Source organism: Mustela nigripes, chromosome 8 (genome assembly GCF_022355385.1).
Source record: "Mustela nigripes isolate SB6536 chromosome 8, MUSNIG.SB6536, whole genome shotgun sequence".
NCBI classification, from domain to species: domain Eukaryota; kingdom Metazoa; phylum Chordata; class Mammalia; order Carnivora; family Mustelidae; genus Mustela; species Mustela nigripes.
Window position 1 is genome coordinate 61,331,536 of NC_081564.1, and position 24,274 is coordinate 61,355,809.

Consider the following 24,274-nt stretch of genomic DNA (forward strand, 5'->3'; position numbering starts at 1 on the left):
TTCCAGATTTCCTTGATGATGGGTGTACATATTTATTACAATTCAATTAATTTAATATTCACCAAACATACTTGCACTTAGGCATATGTATTGAATGCATACAATACAAAGCCTTCATGATGTTCTTATTTTCCAGTTTGGGAGACGGTCACAGGGACAGATGAGCAGATATTGTCAGAGTGTCCATTGTTCAGAGCTCTGAAACTCTTGTTCCCAAAATTTATGATAAAATTTCTTCTCAGTTCTATGGAGGGAGAACTGCAGATGGGCAATATTGAAACGGTGAGACCTAGACACACACTGTAGTGATAATCTAGGCAAGAGACAACAGTGGCCTGGACCAGTATGGCAGAAGTGGAGTTGTTAAGAAGTGGACATTGGGATATGTATTGGAGGTACTCAGTAGATTTGCTGAATGACCATGGCACTGGGAAGAAGAGGAAGAGACTTAAGAACTGTACTTAGATTTCAGTGGTTGAATGCACAGCAGTGCCATCTAACAAGACAAGAAAGGCTAGGTGACCAGCAGGTAAGAGCAGAAGTTGGATGTGGGAATCCCATTTTTACCACATTAAGTTTGAGAAGCAAGTTAGATATCCCATCAGATATGTCACAGGGTAGGTAGATACATGAACCTGGGATCCTGTGACAGTTCAGGAGTGAAGATAATGTTGAAGAAACGAGTCACGTGGGTGTAAAGTTTTTTCGTGTAAGTCCCAGTTTTCTCATTAGCTAATTTTCAGGGATGTTTTTAGAATTCAATAAGGTAAAATGTGAAAAGTGTTCCAGAAATTACATATTGTAATGTAAAGATAGTATTACTTAGTAGGGAAAGAAAAATCGTCTAGGAATTAGAAAGTAGGCATTTTAGATCTAGCTCTTCCACTGGCTAATGCTAACTACCATAGGTAAGTACCATATATTACTGATTTGAGTTTCTTTAGCTTTAAAATGATGGAATTAGAATCAGTAACTTCATTGGTCTCTTTTTTGTCTAATGATTGAAAATAGAAACATTTCTTTGTTTAGATGCTAGTTATTCCTCCTCACTGGAAAGAATTGGATTATAATTTTTTAGATGCAAGTTAGTTAAACACATAAACATTGTAATCATTTTATCTGAAAAACATTAAGTGCCTAAATGGAACATTACAAAAACATCTTAACCTTGAACTAGAAGAGTACTTGAGAACCAGAGTGATATTTATCATGTTAGCTTAAAGTCTACTAGAATGTCTTCTGTCAATTGTTGTTCTCTATATTGTAAACACAAGGCCAAGGAGAGAATTTCATGGCTACTGGGAGACTTGTCTCAGACTTACCTCATTCCTCTTCAAATCTAGACCGTTGTTAAACTTAACATTCATTGCTTCCTTGACTCAGAGAGTAGCATCTCATCATTAAATTTATAGTCTATTTCTCTATCTGCCCCTCCCTGCTTTCCCCTCTTTCCTGTCCATTGACCTCTCAAATTCTCTGCCTCAACTCTGTCCTTTGTCTCTTAGGTCATGATTTTTAAAAAATTTTATTTATTTATTTGACAGAGAGAGAATGTGTATAAGCAGGGGTAGCGGCAGGCAGAGGGAAAGGGAGAAGCAGGGTCCCCGATAAGCAGAGAGCCCGACATGGGACTTGATCCCAGGACTCTGAGATCATGACCTGACCCCAGGCAGACACTTAACTGACTGAGCCACCCAGGTTCCCCTGGTGTCAGGATTCTTTTGTGCAAATACTTTTTCTTGGTATAGGTGAATTTATTGGAATGTCCCTGAGCTACCATTATGTGACATTCTCTCTCTCTATCTCTATTTCCCCCCATTCCCAACCAGTTACCTTATGGCTCAAGTCTCCTTCTACAGCTATTGTGCCTAGGCTGCCTTCTCACACAGTGCATGTCTAATATTGTGCTGCTCTGCTGATACGTGAAGAATATGGACACAGTTAAATTATTATTTATTTCTAAGAAAGCCAGCCCTATTATTAATATAATCTATATAATAACGTGATTACCATCATCATCTTGGTAGAGGTAATAGCATCAAAGGGTTTAATTAGAGCTATTAAGTTTGCTGTGGTAATGACATGATAAGTGAGTAAAAATCACAAATACCAAGCCATTATTATCACATCTTCTTCAATGTCAAATGAGCCTTTATGAAACCAACACTGCCATGTCCTCCATTGATTAGCATCACCTCTAAAGATGATAATTTATTTGGAATTGATCACCCATTAATTTAACATTTTTAAATGTCAAGATTTAAAGCTGAATATTAAAACAGGAGAACAAAAGCTATATTCATTTATATTTGCCTCTTAGATAAGATTTAGGGATCACAGAAACTCTCATATTCCAAATTAGTTGACCAAAAGAAGCTCAACAGGTCCTTTTGTTTTTGTACTAGAGAAAAGAGAATTAGCTTTTAAAATTATAGTTGACGCTTGAACAACATAGGTTTGCATGGGTCCACTTATACATGGAATTTTTTAGTATAAATGTAGTATAGTACTATAAATGTATTTTATATTTTTAACATTTTCTTTTTCTGGCTTGCTTTGCTCTAAGAATACAATATATTATATAACCTCCGAAATATGTGTTAATTGAATGTTGATGTTACTTGTAAGGCCTTGGTCAGCAGGTGTTAAATTTGGGGGGGAGTCAAAAGTTGTCCACAGATTTTCGACTGAGTGGGGAGTTGGTACTCTTAACCTTCATGTTGAAGGGCCATCCATATTTGTATTGTTTTAGATACTTTAGGCTTAATTTTCACTATAACTCTGTGATTATTTATATTGTATAAATGTGGAGACCAAAGTCCAGAAATATTAAATAGCTCCACAAAGAAACTAAATAAAAGAAGCAAGGTATAGGTATATTCATCCAACCTCAAAGCCTATTTTCCTTCTATATTCTACTGCCCTCCAAGGAGGAACATTTCCTAACACTTTACTAGTAATATTAACTTGGGAAACTTCAACTTCCTTAAGGTGTAGTTTCCTCATCCATAAATTGGATAAAAGAAGAGTAACCATCATGTGGGATTTTCATGAAGATTAACTCTAAAGCCCTTAGTATAATTTCTTGGTATATAGAAGCTTCAGTCTATGCTAAATGATAATGATAAATAAAATGAGGATTGTAATTGCTATATATTAAGCTATTCAGAAAAGTTCTGGAGGAAGTTAATGATGTTTTTAAAGGAGCAAGTTATTGGAAGTGTGCTCAGGAAGAGAAGATCAGCAAAGTGCTTCTAAGATTTCAAGCCTGACTGATGGAGAGGATTAGGTTCTCATTACATAGAAGGGAAATGGTAAGAGGAGTGATTTTTTTATTTTGGCAGTCAGAGAAGATTGGCTTTGTTGTCGAGATGTGGAGTTGTATTGTGTGTCTATTAGCATGTCAGGATGGGATGTCTGACATGGAGTTGTGTATGTGGGGATGGTTATCAGGAGACTAGTGAGGGCTGAAGAACTATGTCTGTGAGGTTTCTTCATGCCCCTTGGGTTGAAGCTAGTGGAATCAGTGAAATAGATCAGAAGGAGAACTTCACGTGTAAAAAGGAAAGTAATGGAAACAGAAAATTCATGGTAGGCACATTCAAGATAGAGAAAGATAGAAAAAAAGAAATAGAAAACAAGTTTATAACCCAAAAGGCACAGACCAAGCATTCAACGTAAGGCCTTCAACAGGTTGGTTACAAAGGAAATTGAGCTTTGGGGGGAAAATATTTGACTTCCTAATAGCATCTTAGCTTAAGAATAAAAACAACTCTGCTCATCCAAAAGATGTAAAGACATTTTGGCCTCCCCTACTTCCTGCTCATAGCGCAGAGACCAGTGATATATAAAATGAAGAAAACTTTACTGTTTTCTGTATATTCTGGGTTTGTTTGTTTGTTTGTTTGTTTAATGGGATTAGAGTAATACTGGCCCATTCCTTTTATACTGGCCTTTCAAATAACATTAGGGCAGAAGGTGCTAGGCTGGAGGCTGAAGAAGGTGGTATAGCTTTTCATCTAGAGCTAGTTCCCTTGAATGATGTTAGATTGTAACTTCATCTACCTGAACTCACATCTTGAAGTTAGAGAACTTATTTTTTATTGAGTAGCACTCACATATTGTTAAGCAAATCAATGACTCAACAAATGAAATGAAAATATGACACAGCGTGATCCCTGGTAAAATGCTAGACTTAGAATTATGGTTTATAAGGTGTTTTAATCATTTAGAGATTCAGGTCAGCAGTGGGGAGAGAAAAAAATATTATGTTAAACTAATAAAGCTCACTAGATAAATGGGTACAAGCTAATGGGATTTGGGGAGAAGCTTTGCTGATACAGCCATCTTCTGGCTGTGCATCGAGGAAGTAGGCTCCTCTGTCTCCCAAATAAATGGTGAAGGAAGGCAAGAATATCTATATACAAACACTCTTTCTATTGACATGTAATGAGGATTAAGTAGATTTGCCTTATTTATAACTAAGTGACATGCAGACAAAAAGTGCCCTGTAGGACATGGGAAAGGAAATAAATATCATCAATGAAGATTTGTGAGAAAAAAACATCTGGAAATGTTTTGTTGAAACTTGAGAAAATTACTTGGCTATATCCCAAAGGGCAGAGTTTTAATGGTCTATGTCTGTGAAAGAACAAGTTCACAAGGAAAGAAAAAGCTAAAACGGAAGATGATGCTAAAAGGTATATCCATGGACATAGAACTCCCTGAGAAAAAGAATGCCATTGAAAACTGTAAGGGTAATATTTAGAAATTACACATGGTAAGAATTCAGGTTACAGAAAGTTGAATCAGTAGAATGCGGTATAAAATCAAGACACACCTAAATGGAAGGGAACACCACTGCTATGTGAAAACAGAGAAAATATATTTTTAAATGGTAATACTTCTAACAGATTTATGGCTCTTCTATAAAATGAAACAAGAAAATGCTAAAAAGCAAATGGGAAGGAAACAATAATCTAGGTTGTAAAGAAAAGCATTTCCAAATTGAAGAAATCATGGGTATTTAGATTGAAAGACTCCGTGTGCCCCAAAGAGATAGATTTAATAGACCAAAGGTTAGTAAAGAACATGAGAAAAATCTCACACAAGTATCAGTTTGAAAAGAACAATTTAATATCATGATCAAACATTATGTGGGCACCAGCATTTGTCTTAGTAATACCAAATGTTAGAAAAAAATGAAACGTAACATGAGTATAGAGTTTTCAGCAAAAATATTGAGGACTGGGACGCCTGGGTGGCTCAGTTAGTTAAGCAGCTGCCTTCGACTCAGGTCATGATCCCGGCGTCCTGGGATCGAGTCCCACATCAGGCTCCTTGCTCAGCAGGGAGCCTGCTTCTCCCTCTGCCTCTGTCTGCCATTCTGTCTGCCTGTGCTCGCTCTCTCCCTCTCTCTCTCTGATAAATAAATAAAATCTTTAAAAAAAAATATTGAGGACTAAGAATTCTTCAGTAGAAGAAGCCAAAAGGAATTTCTCAGGTAGCAAGAAGTTCAGAAAATATGCCTTTCACATATTTTTTTTTTTTTCTTATGTGTGGCCCTGCCCCCTCCAAACTTTCTGTTGTCTACTCTATAGATGGGTAAATGAGAGCATACTGGAGATCTTGTACCCCATTTGAATATGACCATCATCCCTTCTACCCACATTCCACTGTCAAGTACTCTGTCATATAGTCTTCATTCAAGAGAAGTTTGTTACTGCAGTATTCCTATGGGTTTAGATCAGATGGGTTTAGTGAGTATCTAGCTACTAATGTTATGTTTTCTAACCTTTTCCCTTGGAGTTTTAAGGTCAATAAACTCATGGGCTGTCTCCTAAGTTGTAGTAACTGGTGGTACTAGCAAATATTTTGCCAATTATAACTACCTCCAGCAGACCAGTTGATATGTCACCTGTTGATATGTAACTTCTAAGTCAATACTCTGTGTTTTAGGATTTTTTTTTTTCAGTGACATCTCACTTTTGGTAATAATTTCTGGATTAGTTGAGGCTATTCTGAAGCAATACCCACACCATTCACCAACAAAATCTCATGGTTTAACTCAATGGCAGGATGCTTTTAGTTCACTTCTTGGTCTGTTATAGGGGGTGAGGAGAATCTCCTAGCTGACAATCTTCCAAGCAAAGCTGCAAGGACCTTGGCTTCTTTTCTAGAGTGCCTCTATTACTTCATGCAGGAAATGAGGAAAACTGAGAATATGGAAAAATCACAAAAGATAGTTTATGACCAGTTTTCTTTTGGCTGCTATACCGACAGTAGACTATAAGAGGCAAGGTAGGGAAGGAGACTAGGTAAGAGACTATTGCAATAATCCAGGTGGGTAAAAGGTGATGCTTAGGGAGTCAAATTTGGAGAGAGAAGAGACAGGATAGTAGAGAAAAAATTAAGAGACAGCCACTAAAATTTGGTAAATAACTGGGTAAGGAGTCAAAGATTTACTCCAAGTTTTCTGGCATGAGTAACAAGAAGGACAGAATGTCCATCAGTGAGATAGAGAAGACACTGACTGAAGCAGATGTGTAGGAAAAAATCAAAAGATGAATTTTGAACATATTATGTTTAAGATGTTTAATAGATATCCCTTTGAGGTTATCAATAGCCAGCTGGATAGGCGAGTCTGAAGCTGAGGAGAATCCATGGCTTTAAATATCGTTTATAAAAGAGGAATGTGAGAGAATAAAGAGTAATATTGAGATTAGCAACTGGATAGAAGTAGTAAAAATCCCACATACTCCTACTGGGTGGGAGGAAAGGTATCTGAAGATACCCTGAACTTTTAGTAATAAGAAAAAACATAAGAACAAGAATATTTTCAGAAAAAAACAGAGATAAATTTTAGAAGAATTAAAGCTTACTTTGTATGTTATAAATTCTAGAGAAGAAGAAAAGCAAAGGAAATATAATTTATAATATTAAAACATGAAATGAAGCAAAGAGCAAAAACATTAAAATACTTTAAAAAGGAAATAAAAATCAAGATGAACAATCATATTGAATGTGTAAATTATCAATTATCACTTAATTGAAGCAGATTAAAATATGAAGACTCAGGAGCTTTTTTTAAACTTTATTCTGCTTATAAAAAATTCATTAAGAATAAAGTAACATACAGCAGTTAAAAATAGAAATGAAATGACAACTACTCAAGCAAAAAAATGTTGACAATGTTAATTTCAATAATATTCTGGAACTCAAGAAAAATTGGCAAAAGAGAATTATTTTATAAGAAAAGAAGATTATTTTATAAAGATAAAGGGTAGAATCCACAATGAAGATAGAAAAACCAACAATTCATTTATCAAATATGAATACAGCAACTCATATAAAACGAACATTTCAGAAATCAACACAGAATTATTCTATGAGATTTTAATCTACCTCTGTCAGTGTATACTGAACCAAATGGAGAAATAACAAAGCTTTGGAGTATATCAGTGATATGTACTCCAAATAAAATGAGCAGATCTGTATCAAACTATTCTCCTTGTGTTTAAGAAAGTATTATATACCAGGCCGAGAAAAGAGAAAGTCGCTAATATTCACTAAGCCCCAGCTATATGCCAGCAACTCTGTTGGACCCTTCATGTTCATTAATTCTTTAAAATTTTTAACCTTCATATAACTATGTGAGGTTGGTGTTACTATTCCCATTGTACACAAAAAGACTGCAAGAACACTAGTCCAAATTATGTAGCTAGTAAGTGGCAGAATCAGGTTTGACTCCAGATCTGCTTGGTCTAAGGTCTGAGCTTATTGCATAAAATCCCTGTGGCATTAACTTCACTCTTCTGCTTGTGCATGAGAGAGGTGAATACTTAGGGGCTTTGGAGATAAAAACCACCCCCCATCCCCACTTTCACCCCAGTGTGTCCTGACCAGCAGTTTCCCAGTCATCTGTGGGGGTACAGAAGGGCTCTGCACAGATAATGCTCATCCATCTATCTATCTATCTATCTATCTATCTATCTATCTATCTATCTTTCTTTCTCTCTCTCTCTTTCTTTCTTTCTTTCTTTCTTTTTCTTTCTTTTTTAAATTTAATTTTATTTTTCCAAGAGTCATTGTTTATGCACCACATCCAGTGCTCCATGCAACCCGTGCCCTCCTTAATACCCACCACCAGGCTCACCCAGTCCCCCACCTCCCTCCCCTCAGTGTGTTTCTCTGAGTCCACAGTCTCTCATGGTTTATCTCCCCCTCCGATTTCCCCCAATTCACTTTTCCTTTCCTTCTCCTAATGTCCTCCATGTTATTTCTTAGGCTCCACAAGTATCTTACACCATACACAAAGATAGACTCGAAATGGATAAGAGACCTCAAAGTGAGGCAGGAATCTATCAGAATCCTAGAGGATAACGTAGGCAGCAACCACTTCGACATCAGCCACAGCAACTTCTTTCAAGACATGTCTCCAAAGGCAAAGGAAACAAAAGTGAAAATGAACTTTTGGGACTTCATCAAGATAAAAAGCTTCTGCACAGCAAAGGAAACAGTCAGCAAAATAAAGAGGCAACCCACGGAGTGGGAGAAGATATTTGTAAATGACAGGACAGACAAAGGGCTGATATCCAAGATCTATAAAGAATTCCTCAAAGTCAACACTCAAAAAACAGATAATCACGTCAAAAGAATGGGCAGAAGACATGAACAAACACTTCTCCAAAGAAGATCTACAAATGACTAACAGACACATGAAAAAATATTCTCATCATTAGCCATCAGGGAGATTCAAAGCAAAACCACATTGAGATACCACCTTACACCATTTAGAATGGCCAAAATTAACAAGACAGTGAACTCCTCATGTTTCTTGTTAGTGGGAAAGCCTCATCATCCAGTTACTCAGTTCAATGTTCCTTGCCTAATCCTCATGTATTTATTTGGTTGTCTCCAGTCCGTTTTCTCATTTCTCACGAGGCAGGTCAGGCAGTCTGGTGTGTAGACTCTCCTCTAACTGGCCCCAAGAAGAGATGACTGAATTCACCTCCATCGCTGAGACAACATACAACCTTTGTTCTTTAATTACTCCTACTTGCTTTCACCACATACGGTGATTCATTTGCTTAAAACCACGGCAATAGTTGCTGCCATAACAAATGCCTTCCTGAGAGTAGATTAATGTTCCCTTTTGTTTCCAGCTTATCTCCAGCCTGTCTTCAGTAATATACTCAACCCAAACAAGCATATTTTTCACTCAACAGCCTGCCTTTTATGAGTCCCACTGACAGTTTCTTAATAAATAATGCATTTCTAAATGTTCCTAAGCTTTTCTCCTTATTAATAATTCCAGTAGCTTTCCCTTGGCTGGAAGGTTTTATTTGGTCACTGGCTAGATTTTATTCTTGCCTGTTTCTCTACATTTTGCTCTCAGACTACTCCCTGGACAAAGAGGAGGTTACAACCGTTCCCCATTCATAGTAGATGTTCGATAATTATGAGTTAGTACATACTAAACATTCAGATCTCTAGCATAGACTTTCTTGGGTTTTGTTTGTTTGTTTTCATAGCTCTGGGAACAAAAGAAAATCTTTTGTCATGGGAACAAAAGAAAATCAGTACATTCCATTGAGAGAAGCATCAGTTCTGGTTCTCAGGAGGCAAATTGGCATCACGTTTGCAAAATGCATTCTCAGGTCAAATTACCACGTTTAGACATGAGAACTTTATGTTTGATGTTTGCACAAAACTATATTTTGTCGATAATGATGAGAAATTGTAAGTAATGCCAGAACATATGCTTTTGTCACCAAAAGAACATTGGCTTGATTAACTCAGAAAAACAGCAGCAAATTCAAGGGAAACAAACAGATCCACACAATTACTTTTCCACAATGTGTTCCTCTGTTCTTTTGATAACACTAATCTGGAAAGTCTTCTCTGTTTTACTACAGGAAGCATTTTTCTAGATACCCCATTGTCATGGCTCCCTGTTCTGAAATCACTTGACTGTATACTACTCATTGTATGAATTCAGTGTGTGTTCTCTTGTCGGATTCTCTTACCTTCATTGTTAGGATTTCTTCCAAGTATACATACTGTAAACGCTGGGAGTATAAGGCTTTGGCTTTGTCACATAGCATTTACCATGTCATTTAGTAGAAGAAGGACACTCAATATATATGTCCTGGTTAACTGATTTGTTTACATCTATTTATGTTATATCTTTTGTATGTTTTGCATCTTTTTTTATGTACTTGTCAAGAATTTTCTGCTTTGATGGAAATTCCACAAGCCAGCAATTATGTTTCAGGTTCTTTTGTATCTTTTCTGACAGCCAGATTGTTCTATATATAGTAGGTGTTCATAAATGATGCTGTACAATTAAAAAAAAAAAGAGGGGAAGTTCCACCATGATAAGGAAGTTGTTGAAGTAAATTCTTTTTTATTAAACAGATACTCACTGACTATGATACAACATATAATTTGTATTATGAGATTCCTTATACTGTTATAAAACCAGGCTAGCATCTAAATTGACTGCATGTGCTCAGCTTATAAAAGGGAAAAGAGTGTTGCAAAAATAATAATAATAACTAAACTCATTTGAATTGTAGGAAGACTTGAAAAAGAAATTCTAAAAATTCTATTTCTGATAATTTATGATACATATAAACTTGCAAAAGCATTTCACCTTTGGAAGGCAGATGCTACCATTTCCCCAACTAACTGTATCTTCCTCTCAGTGCACACTGGTCAGCTTCTACCTGCTGGCAAAGGGATTTCTTGAATACTTTTTGAGAAACCCCAGCCTTGCATCCTTTTGGTGGAATAATTCTGAGGTGTGAGTGCTCTGCTAGCACCTAAATTTACCCTGTTGGCTGAACCTCCAGCCTCCTGTAGTGGTAGTTGGCTTGAAAATTTACCATTTACTGCTTCTCTTGCCTTTAGTATGCTTCCCTTTCTTATTTCAATTCCCCACTCCCATACCAGCATTTCCTTCATTGTCTGAGTAAGATACTAACATTTGATTTTTTTTGAATCTATGTCTATTTTGGGGGAAATTCAGATTAGGACACATACACTACTTATTTCAACAGAAATTCCTCCTTGACAAATACAGAGTTCATGAGGAGATCTTAATTTGTTTGTTTATTTTGTTTTTTACTTCCTCTTAAGAAATAGGAATAAGCGTTCTCATGAAGAGGGTCTGCTGAGCAAGCCCTACTGTGTTCTCCTTGAGATGTACATCTTACTTGCTAGACTGCTAAAGTCAAATAAAGACTTTGGCAATGAGCTCAGACTTGGAAAGAAGCAGTCACCTTTATAGTCCAGGGAGAATTTCAGTTTTTACATTTATCTTTGGGAAACTAAGGGGATGGGAGCAAAATGAGGCACGGATAATGCGGGCATAATGTCACTGACACAAAACTGTAAACCTAAGTAAGCTGTCTGAAACCCAGATCTCTTCTAACCCTCCAAATTGCCTTCATTTCCATTTCAGGGCTGATCCTGGCACAGTTTCTGCAAAACGTTGGCCCATGAGATTGGAGTTGGGATGTGAGGCACTGGCTCAGTGAAATAAAGAGATGGCGTGAGTACCGTGGAGCTGATTTTCTCTCAGATCTAGATCTAGATGATAGAGATCCCAGAGCTTGGTTTACCAGTTGCTGGTTTATAATTAGAGTATTGAATACGCTGTACGTTCACTAAGAGTGTGAAGTTAGCATGATACATGTTACGTAAGATATAAATCTCAGAGATTGTTACATCTTTTATTTTGGCATCCAGTAAGTATGATATTCTGTGTATGTTCTATATACAATTATTATTTATATGTCTACTATATATTTAATAATTATATATACACTTTTATTTGTATATTTATGTCATATGCATTTTATATATGACATTGTGTGGCACACACCTATATGTGTATACATACTCCCATGAGCCTTCTTAAAGTCTGCTACTCTCTTCCCCAACCTTCTCTCCTAATTCTTAGCCCTCAAATGAGCACTTTCTCTACCACACCTTCCTGAACACATATACCACTTCAGCCTCTGCAGCTTTGTTCCTGATGTGCCTTTTACCCCAGGCTCTGCTTTTCAGTCTGTTAAAAATTACCCACCCTGCAATGCCTGAGGTCAAATGATATCAGATTTCTGAACCCAACAAAAGCTTCCTCTCTCACTTCCAGTTCTTCCTCTACATTAAATATCAAAACCACTCCCTGGTAACTCTTATGAAGAAATTAGCTGCACATGGGTACTGTCAAGTCCTTCCCAACTTGATCATAAACAACATGAGAGTTTTACTTATTTTTATCCTCCTGATATCTAACATTTCCTGGGTTACTTAGTTTCTCAACATTTTATTCAAACAAAATATCCTCTATATTAAATCATCAGCTGGACCCTTGGTAATACTCACCGTTTTTCCTTTTTCTGAACAGTCTCCTGAGCACTGGTTTTGCAATATTTTCTATCTCTACCAACTTTCTAAGTGTGTGCCTTCTTCTGTGGTTTTAGAGGATGAGGTGCTCCTTTTCCTGCTCAATAGTGACCTTTCTCTTTGTGCCTTTTGTGTCATGATTGATTCTCCCATTTCTTCAACCTCTCTGTATTGACTTCCTGCTCAAACCTTGCACAACCTCTAATCTCTCATTCCATTCCCATCACATTCATTTCCTGCCTCTCTTCCTGTTCTCACATGACTGGGATCTATTGTTAATCCTATTTCTGGACATGTTCTCAGAGGTTCTCTTCAAGGACACTAGTTGTCACATATAGGAGATATTTATATTCTTATATTACTGAATCTCTCTCTACATTGCTTTTTCTCATCATTGTTAACCTCAGTTTTCTTTTTTTCTTTTATTTCATACCACTATTGTGTAATTGTTGTGTCTCCTTTTCTGATGATATTTTGTTCTTCAGTGTGTGGCCCTTCTCCTCATGTACTCACTCCTTGCTTGATCTCCTGTCTCTGTATCATATCAATTAATATTCATTTGTTGCATCCCATTCAGCATCTCTACTACAGAACTCTACTTTAAGATTCATTTTCACATATTTGATTGCATACTAGGTTCATTCAGCAAGCATCTCAAACCTGAGTCCAAAATTTACTTGCTCTTCATTCTTTACCTAATTTTCCTTTTAATCAATCACCACATGCCCCAGTTCTCTTCCCAAATCTCTCTAGTCCACACCATTTTTTTTTTTTCTATCCCTATTACATAGTTCACCTGCTATATAATTCTATTTCTCATGTGGACTGTTGTAGGAGCCTTTCAAATTGGCTACTGATGTATAGGGCTGGTTCCTCAAACCCAGTCCTCACTCTGTCACTAAAACAATCTTTCTAAAGCATAAATCCCACCATATTGTTCTGCTGAAAATCATTCAGTTGATCTCTTCTATAATAAAGTATAGCTTACTTAATGCAGCGTGTAATGTTGCTCATGGTCTGTTGCCAGCCCATTTCTATAGACTTATTTTTCTCTAATACTTGTCCTGAACTTTCATCTTAGCAAGATAGAACTCCCTAGTTAGTTGGTTACCTTTACTCTGTGCCTCTGCCTCTTTTTCTGCTTCATTGTGAAGAACATCACCTCTCTTACGCCAGTTGAGTATACTTATTCTTCAAGACTTAATGCCAGGTGTATAAATAGACCATACCATTGGAAGGACTTGTTACCTACAGGAATTTAGTATATAATCAGGGTTACAAATGAAATCCATATATAAAAGATGGATTATGTAATAAGTAGTATTGAGACAGAAGAGTTGCCATTAAAATAAAATGGTTTCCTATGTCTTATATCAAAATGAAATCTTGTATTAATTATTTGATTATCAAAGCAATGGCATTATAAAATGAATAAAAGTAAAAAGTATAAAGAGAATAAAAGTAGAAATGGTAGATAAAATTTCTTTAATAATATTAAGAATGGAGGAGGCCTTTCCCATCACAATATCCAACCAGCAATCCATTTAGAAACAAAACCAACCAATAAGCAAAACTTTGACGTATCTGATGACATAAAGAGAATAATGCTTGTACGGCAGCACATACAGAAACACACACGACCCCTCCATATGTTCCAAAACAAAGACAAAATACAAATATCAAATTCACAGTATTTTGCGACTTACATGACGCATCAGTGGCTATTTACTCAAAATTTTCTGAGTTCTGTGAATTAACCTGACAGAATGAGGAACAAGGGCGGTGAAGAGACAGTTCATAGAAAATACTAATAATTCTTAAGTAAAGATATTTGCCTTCATTAGTAATAAGAGAAATGTACTTAAAATATTCTGTAGCACCATTTTTTCACTTTTCTGAAAGGCAAAAATAAAAAGTTTAATAAGATATGGAAGATTGTAAGTTAGTAGGAAATCTTGGTGTTTTTGCTTGGTAATTTAGAAATATATTTCAAGAATTAAAAAATGCAAAACCCCTTTGACCCAGCAGTTTTCTTCCCCCCTAAGGATTTATTTTAAAGATGCACTTCACTTACTCAAATGTGTGAAGTGGCTGATAAACACAGAACGTTCACTGTAGCATGGTAGCACTTGAGCAAAGGGTTGGACAGTAACCTAAATGCCCGTCCATAGGGGCTACTTGAATACATTAAAGCACATTCATACAAAGGAATTTTATGTAGCCTTTATGAAATGGTATACTTTATATTCTAACATGAGAAAAAGTTCTGAGATACATTATTAACAGAAAAAAGATAGAGAACAGTAAGTGGGTCTGAGCTGTTCAGTATGGTAGTCACTTGAAATGTAGATGTGTAGCTGAGGAAATAAATTTGTTTTTTTATTTTAATTAAAATTTAAATCTGATACTTCGTTAATTGAAAGAAAAATTTAAGTATGTTGGGCATAATTTGGTTATGGGAATTTACTTTTTGACCTGTTAATCTTATAAAGTAAATGCAAAGCAAGTATCTCAGATGAAAATTCACTCTCCGGGATTTACTTTAAGTATAAAATACATACTAGGTTTTGAAGACTTGGTACGAAAACAGAAAAAAACTCAGTAATTTAAAAAAATATATTACACATTGAAATAGTTTTGAGTATGCAGGGTTAAATAAAATATTAAAATTAACTTCACTTGTTTCTTTTTACCTTTTTACCATGGCATCTATAAAATTTAGGATTATATATGTGTCTGAAATTATACTTTTTGGACAATGCTGCTATCCATAATGCTTTCATTCATAGTATAAAAATATTATATATATACTTGACATTTTATTTTTTTACATTTTTTATTATCATATAATATATTATTAGCCCCAGAGATATAGGTTTGTGGATCGCCAGGTTTACACACTTCACAGCACTCACCACAGCACATAAAATATTATATATTTTTAAATGCATTGAATATTTCTGGAAGGACATGCAGAAAATCTGGGAGGGAAACTGGGAGGGTCTAAATAAAAAAATAAGAGTGAATCTTAACCTTTCCTCTCTTCTCATTTGTACATTTTGATTTTGTTTTCCATGGACTAAGAATTTACTTACAATGAAAATAAACATAAATTTTAAAACATAAGGATCAGTGCTTGTGAAGGCTTCTAAGGCTCTTTCCCCATGTACCCTTCCCCAGACAATGTGAGGTACCCTTATTCCTTCTATAATTCTCACTTATCACTAACATATACTTACTGAATTGTTTTATAATTGTCCATTCACACCTTTATGTGACACATACTCTGAGCTCTGTCATTACCTAATTTAACACTAGATATAATTCTTAATAAGAAATAATTTCTTTTAAATTTTTTTTTTTTTTTTTTAGATTTTATTTATTTATTTGACAGAGAGAAATCACAAGTAGTCGGAGAGGCAGGCAGAGAGAGAGAGGGAAGCAGGCTCCCTGCTGAGCAGAGAGCCTGATGCGGGACTCGATCCCAGGACCCTGAGATCATGACCTGGGCAGAAAGCAGTGGCTTAACCCACTGAGCCACCCAGGCGCCCCAAGAAATAATTTCTTAACAAAGAAAATATTTCTTATTTCTCATCACTGCTAACCTTAACTCTGATATTCTATGCTGTGAAACTAAAGGAGAAAGAAGGCAGAATTTTAAAAATGAGAGGAAAATATAAATTAGAAGGGAAGGAAAAATGAGTGATGCAGATATGAGGGGATTTCCTTTTCTCATCCTACTTATATTGTGGTCAAGTCACACCACTGTGTTGTCCCATTATTGACCTTACTTAATATAAAAAAGTGAGGTAGTGGGTACGCTGATCCACTTTGCTCTCCTGGGCACGAGGAGACCATGGGGGATCTGTAAGAAAAACTAGAGAAGGACCAATACACTCACCTCCCAGGCAGCTACTTCACTTGTTCCCTTGCCTAGGACTTCTACACATTGATCTTAGCTCTGCCACTTGTAACCAGGAAGAACAGTGCAATTTCCCTTTCAGAGGGTGACCTGTTGGACCCTGAGAAAATTACTTTAGTTGAACCTGAGAGTTTGATGGGCTTACTGAAAATTTTATCCTCCCTTTACTGCCTACCAAGAAACAAAAGGTCTTGTATTTAACTTCTTCTAGGTAATTGACCAGAAAAGAAGAATTTAGTTTTTTCTGGAAGCATTTATGTTAGATAAAATTGAAACATCTTATTAAAATACATTGACCTTTGGTTGCTAGAGGCTGGAGTGCTAAAAATATTATTAATAAAATGAATCACATTCCACAACAGGACTGGGGCAGCTGAAATATTGAGAGAAATGCCAACTGTTTAAATGCAGAGAATTTGTGGGCTTTTTTCCCTCCTCTCAAAAGGTTTTATTGTTCTCTGGAAACAAACTGGCCCCAAGCCCAGAGCCCGCTAACTATCTTTTCAAACTGCCACCATGCTAGAAATTTATCATTCTTTTTTGTTCAGGCAAGGAACTACATAATGCTAGGAGTTATGGGTGAAAAATGCTCTTCAGGAAGGATTGTATTCTTGTAGTAGATTAGGAATAAAGATAGGAAGAGGTCGGGTTGGGTCTCTATTTTGCCATTGCATGTCATGGCTCTTCACATTCTTGCAACACAACCTAGCATGTATGATATTCATATCTCCTTCTCTATCTCCATCAAACTTAGAAATGGGTGTCAGGAACTCTACTGAGGTCATGGGGCACATGGGTGGCTCAGCTGGTTAAGTGACTGCCTTCGGCTCAGGTGATGATCCTGGAGTTCTGGGATCAAGTCCTGCATTAGGCTCCTTGCTTGGCAGGGAGTCTGCTTCTCCCTCTGACCTTACCCCTTCTGATGTTCACTCTCTCTCTAACAAATAAAATCTTGAAAAAAAAAAAAAAAAGAAATATACTGAGGTCAGAAATCACCTTTTGTTCAATAGATTGATTCATATGACATTAAAATGCTGATGATTTTCTTAGACTCAGAAAAACTAGAGTGTTGGCTGGGATTAGAGAAGTGGTGGGCCTGTAGCAGATGTTTTCTTCATTGCATCCCTGTTGAGGGGCTCTTCAGCTGCTCTTGAACAACCTCCCAGAGACAGCAGATGAGTCTTTAGAGAGATCCAGCTCTTAAAACCTTTTCCCTTTAACACGGTTTTGTGCTACCCCCCTGCGGTTCTTACTCTTAGTCTTTGCTGTATTCTTTTTAGCCAAGTGGAACAACTTGAAGCTGTCTTCCTCATGGTGGTCTTTTGCATACTATAGAAGTTGCTTTATTTCTCCTTCCGTTCTTTCTTCTGGAAAATGCACTTTAATACTAGTATCAAGTTCTAGGGTGGTAACTACCACTATTCGTAATAATAGTAGCTGTTGCTAAATGAGATGAAGCATACAAAGCGTCTAATACAGTGGCTGGCTCAGGTTTGCATTTGGTAAATATTGCCATTTGTCCTGTCATTTGTAGACAATACTGTGGTCTAATTGAGTCTTCTATTTCGTATGAATATTTTTAATACCCTTATCTCTGGATGGATTCCATGAAGCGTAAGAATTCCCTTTAACACAACAGCTAGAACTGAACATGCCATCTTGGTTGGGGACTGAATGACAATACTGTGTGGACTGTTTCTGGGAGTGCCCTCCTGGGTGTTATGATTTTAGCAAACTGCTTCCACCAACTTTATATTTTCCAAAAGCCACTAAACTTTACGAAGTTCCTTGGCCTTGAAACTCCTAAACCTTTTTCATATGACCTTCACATGATCCGGTTTCTAATTTGTACTTCTGGTTTGTCTTATAATTTTAAAAGTTTTAGTATTTATTCCTAATGAAGTTTATATTGTTTGGTTTCCTTTTGACCTGTTATAAACAGATTAAGAATTTCAAATAACTATTTATCTTTAATAGTATCTCAAAAAAGCCAGATAGTCATGCTACTTATTTCAAGCATGCATTTTAAGTGATTTTGATTAAAAAAAAAAAGTCTAAAGGGTTTGGATTGCTCTTAAACAGTACCATCAATGACTGCCCAATCATTCCTGTGTTAAAATCAGGATCGGTTCAACTATCCGGACATCTAATGCTTCCTTATTGGCAATATTCACATGAAAGCAATTTAAAATGTAACAAATACACCTAAATTTTGCAGCTTTGGCCAATCAGTACTGGAAACCTGTGAAGAAGTAGGAATCTAAAACAAATAACTGATGTGTTTTAGGAGGGGCCCAGCATTAGAAATTAGGATCACCCAGATGTTGGTACCAATTTTATTTTCTACCATGGGGAAGTTTGCTTTTATCTTTACATCAGCTTTTAACAAATGAATGTCTATTGGCACTCTAGTCTCAAGGCTGTCAATTCAGCACTTAAAATGGTTCGCCTTTTTCTTTTTCTTTAAGAAAAATATCACTGGGAACAAAGGAAGCAATCAATTTCACATCAGTGAATGAGCTAAGGTTTCACCTTCTAGTTGGATTATTCCTGCACATCATTTCTGAAAAGGTAATTGGAAAATTGGGCACTTAGGTGGTTAAAGACTTGTTCAACCAAAAAGTAATATTTAATACTCTGTCAGCGAGGCAAAGCATTTGCTAGGAATTCAGAGAAAATCTGTCATTGACCATAGGGATTTAGAAGAAATGGCTTCTGAAGGACTGGTAGAGAAGATAAGTCAGGTCTAGGTCATGGATCTTCTTACTGGGGATGTGGTATCTTCTATAACGAAATTTCATCAATTTCTGTAACAGAAGTGAAAGCATTGTGGTTTTAAGGGTAAAATTGCCTTTTCATTCTGATCCCTCCCTATTATAAGCAATGAAACAGTATAGAGATATTACACTTATTTCTACACTTGCACGGTTCCTCCTCTTGTATGGGTGAACTTCGTAATATTTTATTTCAACAAAGTACTCATTGTTTAAAAATCCCTTAAAAAACTAATGAAATTACATTAACATGCATTAACTTAATATTTTTATTGTCTAATGTGTCCCCATTCCTGGTATAAATGTAATAAGATGAAAGAAGTATAATATGATGTTGATAGAGTTTCAAGATAGAAAATTTTTGTCATTGAGGTATTGTGTCGGTTGTTTTGGCCCAATAAACAGTGGCACCCAGAAATTTGGTAGATTCAGCAATTCTTGACATTCCACTGCTAAAATTTACTCCCCTCATTAGCATTAGTGAAATGCGTAGATTTTATTGAGCAGATGGTAGGAGAAATAGAAGAACCATTTGGCTAGCATGCCCCTCAGCATAGTCCATAACTAAAACCTTTTGACATATCTCTCCTTGCCAGTTGTCCACTTACCCAAGTCATCTTTAGTCACCTCTTTCCTTTTTCCCCTTAAAATAATCACCGATAGATTTCACCCCACTATCAATAATGGGTAGATCATGTGGACGGAGAATCAATAAGGAACCAGCAGCTTTGAACAACACTATGCTACAAATGAACCTAATAGACCTATTTAGAGCGTTCTATATGACAACAGCAAAATATACATTCTCAAATGCATATGGAACATCTTCTGGGATAGACAATATGTTAGTCCACAAAACAAGCCTTGACAAATCCAAGAAGGTTGAAATCATACCAAGTAATCTTCTTTGACCACAATGATATGATGCTAGAAATGAATAATGAAGAAAACTGGAAAACTCACAAATACATGGAAATTAAGCAATGATTTCCTGAACAGCTATTGAACCAAGAAGAAATTAAAGATAAAAAAAGTATCTTGAAAAAAAAGTATCTTGAAAAAAAAAAATGGAAATGCAGTATACCAAAACATGGGATGCAGCAAAAGCAATTTTAAGAGGGAAGTTTGCAACAGTGAATGTCTACATTAAGAAACAAGAAAGATGTAGTGTGCAGCACTACATCAAAAACTAATAATGTATTATATGTTAGCTAACTTAACATTTAAAAAAAAAATCTATCATAACCCCCCCCCCAAAAACAAAAGAAAGAGGAAAGAAGAAGGATCTCAAGAAACCTAACTAGGCCTTAAGGAACTAGAAAAAGAAAAAAAAAAAAAAAAAACTGAACCCAAACCTAACAGATTAGCACTAATAAAGATTAGAATAGAACTAAATGAAGTACCAAAAAAATATACTACTATTTGGAAGTCTGACCATAGTTGTCAATGAATAGGAAGAGAAAGTTTATCACAAAGAAGTGGAGTTTATTTCATCCAGGGGAAGAAAAATCTTTCTTGTCAGTGGAAGTGGTGCCATGAGAGAGCAGAAGTGATGTGTAAGAGCCCAGAGGCAAATGTGATGGGTTATGAGGAGTAGAAAAATGCTAGTAATTTGGGATGATTAAGGAACATCATGTCTGATTTTTAACTTTTCAGGCACAACTAGTGGAGGGTACATACTTCCAAGAAGGTTGATATTTAGTCATTTAGTTCATACAAGGCTATCTGTGACTGATTATAGTTAAAGCACTTATCAAGTTGGGAAGGAAGGAATGGCCATGGATTTTGGCAACAGCCAATATCATGCCCAAAAGCCCAGATGGAACCAGCTATGTCTCACTCATCTCAGTCCAGGGTACTATGAGTGACCCATGTGGCACAACAGTGAACACAGCAAGGACCTGAGGTAGGAGCAATAGGGATCATATAATAATTCTCCAACCTCTGAGCTGTAAATATTTCCCCTTACCAAGGATGACCTTACTTTTAGAAGGGGGAGAAGGATAAAAACTCTATGTGTAGGAGAGAAATCCCCAAAGACCAAATAATTACCAAATAAAAACAAGCTATTAGATGAAAGAGATAGATGAAATTCAACACAGAAATTAAATTAAAAAATCACATATTTGGCAATCTGAGTAATGCTTTGTAAGTTTTGATCCCATTTAAATGTTAAGATTAAAATGAATTGTGAAAAGGAAATGTTATATGAGCTGGAAGAAAACATATGCTTTGGCAAGGGGAGTAGAAAGATAGCTAAAATATAACGGGGATTGTAAGCTTGAGTTGTCTGTCAACTGGAACTGCAAATTGAAGACACCAGATAAGGTAGGAAGTTTGAGAAGAACCCATCAGAAGTCAATACAAAGAAAACAGTGAAGCAAGGTATTGGGAGGCCAATGAACGATGCAGTTAAAATCTCTTGAAGTTTTGAGTTTTTTTCTGTTTGTTTCTCCAGACTTGGATTGACATCCAGCAGGTAAAGAAGGTGGTCTTCAAAAGCAAGACCATGCTTGCTAGAAAAGGATGCCCTCACATGAAGATGCCTGACTACTCTTTGTCTTTTCTCAGCTTTCCAGATGTGGGTTCATCTCTAAAAGTAATGTTCCTTAATCAAAGTAGAACCTTCATGTTTCACAGATTCCTCAGTGAGAACAGTTGTAAAGTCATCAAGACTGACAAATTTCCTTTAGGCTCAATAGCTTGCAAAAGATTGAAAGGGTCCCTTTACTTACAGTTTTGCATCACTATGTGAAATTATAAGTAATTTACATGTTAGAGAAAGGTCACCAAAGTTGGGCTTGGTCAAAAATACTAAACTGGACAAAAAATGGAAAAGTACATTCTTGGAATCAAACTGAAGGTTGGATTTTGTCTGCTGGCCGTGGTCATATAGTCACAAAAGATTGAAATTAAGAAACAGGATTTACTGTGTAAGTTCTTATTGTATTTGTTTTTTTGTTTGTTTTTTGTTTTACTTATTTTTCATTTTATCATAGTAATTTCTCTGGATTCTAGGAGAACTGGTCTCTTTGAACTGAAATTCTTCATGTTAAACTTTTTTTCCCCCCTTAAGCTTGCATGGATTTAGATTGCTGTTCATGGATAATTTGGTCTTCAAATGTGACCTGTTTAGCTGGAAGAACTATAAACTGAATGGCTGCCTAACCACAATGGCCACTATATTCACTGATTTCCGCATCTAGTCTTTGGTATCAACATCTCTTCAAAATCATTCAAGAGGGGTTATTCCCCAAGGGTTCCATGTCATAAAGTTTGAAAATCGTGTGGGTCTCTATACTTGCCTTCCTTTTGGGCACTAATTACTCTATTTTGTCTGCTCCTGAATTCATTTAAAAAGGCCTTATTCCTCACTATGAACAAAGGACCAGTTTATTTTAGCCATGTCATGGTTGGTTTAGTTCAGTGCTTGTTTGGAACAGTTAATCAATCAATCACTGAGTGACTCAACAAATATTTATTAAACAGCCCCACGTGCAGCAGTCTGAAGCAAAACACTGTATCTGCCCTCAAGGATGGAGGGTCCAAGACTTGACATGTTCTTGGAAGAGGAGACCCTGAAATACTGACTCTTGAAATACATGCAGAATTTGGGTGGGCAGAATGGGCCATAACAGACATGGTCACTGACACAGATAAAAAGTGAATGGAGCCTAACCAAAGTTGAGACCCACAGAAAGTCAGACATCCAAAGCATCCTCTGTTTAATTTTGTGAGGGTTATATATGATTTTGTGCTATATACCAGATTAACTTTCCTGGTTTGTAGACTTGTATTATTTTCATGTTGCTACTTAAAAAATTAGCATAAACTTGGTGATTTAAATGAGCACCATTTATTATCTTACAATTTTGGAGATCAGAAGTCCAAAATTAGCTATTTTGAGCTAAAATCAATACGTCAACAGTTGTGTTCCCTCTGGAGGCTCTAGGGGAGAATAGATTTCTTTACCTTTTCCAGGTTCTAAAGCTGCAATCCTGGTTTAACTTAGTACATGGCCCCTTTTTCCATCTATGGAGCAAGTAGCGTAGCATTTTGCGTCAGTGGTTATGTTTCCTTCTTGATCAGTGTCAAATCTCTCTCTTCCTTGTAAGGAAAATTGTGATTGCATTTATGGCTTGGATAACCCAAAACAATCTCATCTGAAGATCCTTCATTTACTGTTATCTGCAAAGTCACTTTTGTTGTATAAAGTAACATGTGTAGGTTCAAGGGATTAGGGTATTTTGGGGGGATGTCTTTGGGAACCAGCATGCAGCCTATCACAGACTTCTACTGAAATGACCTCATACTCTAGGAGAAAATATCAACAAAGGAAATTATCAGTCCCTCTTTTGAAAGGATGGGCAGGGATGAAGAAAATATATATTCAGAACTGGAACTGGAGATGTGACTAATTCAGAATGGATTACTGAGTATGTGTTTGGCCTCATGTTTGTCCTACAGACACTGTTGCTTTTGAGGTTCTACTAGGAATACCTCAAGGAATACCTTGAGGCATAGATTCAGACTCATGTGAGTAGATTAACTGAAGGGCTGAGACCTTGCCCCTGACTTGTCAGCAGAAGCCACCTATTTTGAAGCCAGGAAGGACTCCCGCCGCCGTATCACACTGCCATCGTCAGGGCCTAGCATCTTGCTCATCTGGCGGAACACCTTCTTGTCTATGCATCCAGCAGTTGGGATAATCTTAACAACATCAAGGAGATTTCTATTCAAATGGACATTCGCTCTGCCTCCTGGCCACATAGGCTGATATGTTACTCCAAGCCAACTCTTTTGTCATGCTGCCAGCCAAATTCACCCTTGAAGCACAGCACAGCTCAGTATTTCATACTGATACGTGATCCTTCTCACCTCTTATATAAGGATATATACTGTGTATATATCCATGTGCATTTTTACATTTTTACTCATTAAAGCCCAGGGCCTGTCTTGTCTCTTCACCCATGGCATAGTAGCCCAGGACTCCTAAACCCCCACTTACTGGCTCTGTGATTTCATGATGTTCACTGTTCTCCCATTCCCAGGACTCTCAAAAGTGTAAGTTCTTCAAATACAAACTTTTCTTACATCTTATTTATATATCTTCTTAGCCACTGATGTCATCTTAAAAATGCCAACCTGAGTATCACTCACC

General features: G+C 36.5%; 1 long non-coding RNA gene across 1 annotated transcript in view; it reads left to right on the forward strand.

Moving 5' to 3' along the window:
• LOC132023937 (uncharacterized) overlaps positions 1 to 24,274 on the forward strand; it is a 229,596-nt gene that overhangs the window by 45,056 nt on the left and 160,266 nt on the right. The window contains exon 2 of the long non-coding RNA XR_009406099.1: positions 11,468 to 11,557. This is a non-coding gene — a long non-coding RNA (uncharacterized LOC132023937). The remainder of the gene's footprint in view (positions 1 to 11,467; positions 11,558 to 24,274) is intronic.